The sequence below is a fragment of the Furipterus horrens genome, unplaced genomic scaffold (genome assembly GCF_987537825.1).
Source record: "Furipterus horrens unplaced genomic scaffold, mFurHor1.1.pri manual_scaffold_8, whole genome shotgun sequence".
Classification (NCBI taxonomy): domain Eukaryota; kingdom Metazoa; phylum Chordata; class Mammalia; order Chiroptera; family Furipteridae; genus Furipterus; species Furipterus horrens.
The window spans coordinates 104456495-104460686 of NW_028327178.1; the positions used below are offsets into that span (position 1 = coordinate 104456495).

The window sequence follows — 4192 nt, forward strand, 5'->3', positions numbered from 1 at the left end:
AGAACGTTGGTTTAATTTTTTAAATTCGTAGATGGCCTTTGTCATAATGGGACTCCTCATGGAAACTATACACACGACACAATCCTTTCGCAGCTGTCTTCCTGCTCTGAGTCACAGGGCTAAGGTACCCATTGGGTCGTAGCTCCAAGCTTGATTACCTTCTGAGTCCAAAGGACAAAGGACAATGCCCCTCGTATGATAGTAATATTTATTTATTTGGGGGCGGGGGGAGGGAGAAAGAGAAGGAGAAGAACATTGGTTGGTTGCCTCTTGCAGGCGCCCTGACTGGGAATCGAACCAGCGACCTTCGGTTTTGCAGGCCGATGCTCAACCAACTGAGCCACACCGGTCAGGGCAACAACAGCTGCTATATCTTAAACGGACACTAACACAAGAACGCCTAACCCGGGAGCACTGGGGTGCGAGCTTGGTGGGGGCAGGAGGCCCAATTAGGGGCTCAGTGACTATCCCAGGGACTGAAACAGACACTGAATCCAATCAGACGCCACAAAGGCCCTCGTCTTTCTGTCCCTCAGCCGGTCTGAGCAGCAGGGCGACGTGGAAGCAACGGCTGCTAGTTGCGGAGTTGACAAAAGAATCTGGTTCAAATCCCAGCTCTTCCACTTGCATTAACCCAGCTGTGGGGCCCTTCTGAGCACAGGGACAGGTGTACACCCAGCGGCTGGCCCTGTCCTCTCTCCCAGGGTCACCGGGGCAGAGAGCGGGCTGGTGTTTCGGTCCTGGAGGATGAGTTTTATGAAGGCTTCTTCCCTGTCCCTTCACACACGGGCGTTCTCCATTCTTCTACCTGGTCCCAGGTCCTTGGAGCTCCATGTGACACCTCAGGCTGCTCCTAAGGCCACCAGGGACACTAGGTCCACAGCTGGCCCCGGAATCAGAGGAGTTACACCACTTACAGAGAAGCCACCTTTCCCCCTGTCCTCATATTCCTTATGCTTATTATGGTCATAACTCAGAGAAGCCAGCGACGTTTGTTCCTGGTAAACCCGGCTGGGGCAGCCAGGCTGACGGGTTAACAATTACACCTGGAGCCACTTGAGAAAGTGACAGGCTTCAAATTGAAAGCCCAACCATTCTTTTAAATATGCAAAGGTTTATTTTTTAAAGAAAGAATGTGTGATGGTTTATACTGACTGATGTGGCTCAGAATAACACTGTCCTACCAGAAATCATTGAATGAATCCGAAGACTAAGTCAGGCTGTGCGCGGTGTGTACGCGCAGGTGAGTCTTCTCCGCTGCACACGCCGCCCCTCCCAGGATGAGTGGGAACCGGGGCCTCCCCCCCCCCGGAGGGTGCACCAGCGGCAGCAGCCCCCACGGGCAGGTCCCCTGCCGGGGCCTTTACAAGAATTGTTTCCTTTAGTCCTTTCTGCCACCCCGGCGCACACCGAGCTCACTCAGGAAGTGGCCAGTTATCTGACAAACCTGTGTTCTCGGCCACCACCCAAGACAGTCAGCCAGAAATTACGTGAATGGCAAAGAGAGATAAAGACCCCGAAAGAACTAATCCTGTGTATTTAATGCAAAATGCGCTTTACACACAGTGCGTTTGTGCCGTGCACTGATTTTGTGCGGAAGATGATTGTCACCCCTGTTAGAGGAAGAAGCTGAGGCCTGGGGAACTGGGTACCTCGGGCCACACAGCCAGCGGTGGGCTTACAGAAAGGTCACATTAGCAGTTACCTTAGCTCCAGCTCCTACAACAAGATACCAGGCTGGGGGCTTAAGGGACGGACATTGATTTCTCACAGTTCTGGAGGCTGGGGCATCCAAAACTGAGGGGCCAGCCGAGCGGGTGTCCTCGGTGTGCAGATGGCCACCTTCTCACTGTGCCCACTGACCAGGGCACTGACTCCATCCCCGGGCTCCCCGGCCATGACCTATTCACCTCCTAAAGGCGCCACCCCCAGCTGGCATCACAGTGGGCAGCAGGTCTCAGCCGATGACTTAGGAGGGTGGGGGACACGAACAAGCAGCCCACAGCAGCTGCTGTGTCTGCAGAAATCAGAAACGAGGAATTGATGTCCTTTGCAACAGAGGGGGCTGGACTGCCGACTTCTGAATGTTTACTTAGGTTCTTGCTCAATGTGGAACGTGCTCCTGGGCTCCAAATGTTTGGTGGGAGATACACGCGAGGCTTCAAATTCTTGAAGCCGCAAGAAAAAAAAAAAAAAAGGAGGTGGCTTGATGCCAGTGATGAAAGAGTTAACAGTCTTCTTGATTGTCAGCCTTAGTCATTGCTGAGCCAGGCAAGCAACTTTTTTTTCCCCAGGAAAGGTTATAAGGAAACACAGTTTATAATAATATCTCTGTACGCCTTAATTCCAAGACACGGCCAGCCCTGGAAGGCTGCAGGACATGCGGGGACGGACTCTACGGGGGTGCGCAAAAGCAGGTGCACAGTCCTTCCCATGGAAAACACAATCATTAACAAACAACAATAACACAAGAATAAACTCTGCTCCGCACCCTCACAACACAATCCTACCTTTGCCCACCCCTGTGTATGAGGATAGGTCTCCTTTCTCTTAGGATAGGTTTTGAACAAAAAATGGAAGAATATTCAAACCCACCGAAAAGTACAGGATATAGTATAACAGATGTTTACATCCCCGCGGCCCCAAATCACGAAGTATAATCATGGTGCTGCGATCTCTCACATGTTAAAAGGAAAAAGAAAACATTGCTGATAAGGTTGCCTCCCCTGAAGCTGTTGTCATCATGAATCTGACATGTCCTTGCAGCCTGTGTTATCATGACTTAAATATTCTATCTGTGCACACTGTGTGTATCTAGCCATCTGTATTTTTAAATGTTGTTATTTTCATTTATATGAATAGTTCCTTGTTCCACTGCTTTTGTTTTGAGACACGTGGATACGTATGATTCTTTTCCAAGGGGATCCAGGACCGTATTCCCTCTGAAGGACACATCATGCTGTCTCTTGCCTTCCTCTGACGGGTGCATGCGGAGGCTGTCTGCAGGATTCCGCTGTCCCCGCGGTGCCGGGAGCCTCCTTAGGACCTCGGGACAATTGCCTGTGTTCCTAGGCTGTGTGGTGTGGACCCAGGCAGCGTTACCAGAAATCGGCCCATCGCTGTCCGGATATCACAGAAACCTGTTCCGACCTGGGGCCCTGCCTCCCATTTGGGCACAAACAAGTCACATTTCTAATATCTCCAAGCTCCTGTCTGCAGCCCATGAGACCTGGCGCGACCTGGCAGGAGCCTGTCCCTGTGTCTCCTTCCTGTCCTGGCTGCTCTCTGCTCCCAGGACACACCCTTTCCAGCCCCTGACCTTGTGCGACCCGGTCCCGGCCAGCTGCCCTTCTGCGGCTCTGTGTTCTCCCCGAGACCTGAGCTGGCCGATCTGACTGCCGCATGGCCCCACGGGCCGCCTGCACTTGAAATGTGGCCACTGCGTCCGAGGAATTGGATCTCTAACTTCACTGTAATTGAAATGAAAACGTGAAGACCAACACTTCACTCAGTTATCGGAACACTTTTAAGTATATTTGGTACAATTTGGCTATACGAATCTACCTATCTACCCCTTTTTAAAATATTTTATGTATTTGTTTTTAGAGAGAGGGGAAGGGAGGGAGACAGGGAGGGAAAGAGACAGCCATCAGTTGCCTCTCGTATGTGCCCTAACTGGGGACGGAACCCTGAACCCAGGCCTGTGCCCTGCCCAGGAACCAAACCGGCGAGCTTTTGGTTCGCAGGATGAAGCCCAACCAACTGAGCTACTCTGGTCAGGGCTGACTCTACCTTTTCAACCGTGAAGGTTTTAAAATCTAAATTCAGATCAAATCGTTGTGGAAATTGAGTGTCCAAGCTGAGATGTGCTATTGGTACAAAACAAACACTGAGGTTGAAAAGATTCAGAATAAAAAAATGTAAAATTCCCAGTCAGGGCACGTGACTAGGTTGCGCGTCAGGTCCCCAGTCGGGGGCGTGAGTGAGAGGCAACCACACAGCGATGTTTCTCTCCCTCTCTCTCTCCTTTCCCCTCTCTCTACAAATACATAAACAAACAAATAAATTATAAAAATAAAAAATTTTAAAAATGTAAAAATCTCATTTGTTATTTCTTTCAAAAATCATTTTGAAATGATAACACTTCGGATTCACTGAAGTAAATAAAAATAAAATACATTATGAAAACTAC

The 4192-nt window shown here is 50.2% G+C and overlaps 1 non-coding gene across 1 annotated transcript; it reads right to left on the reverse strand.

Annotated features, from left to right (window-relative positions):
* Positions 1-277: 277 nt before the first annotated feature.
* On the reverse strand, positions 278-356 carry TRNAC-GCA (transfer RNA cysteine (anticodon GCA)). Its single transcript has one exon. It is a non-coding gene; the product is annotated as a tRNA-Cys (tRNA).
* Between the last annotated feature and the right edge of the window lie 3836 nt (positions 357-4192).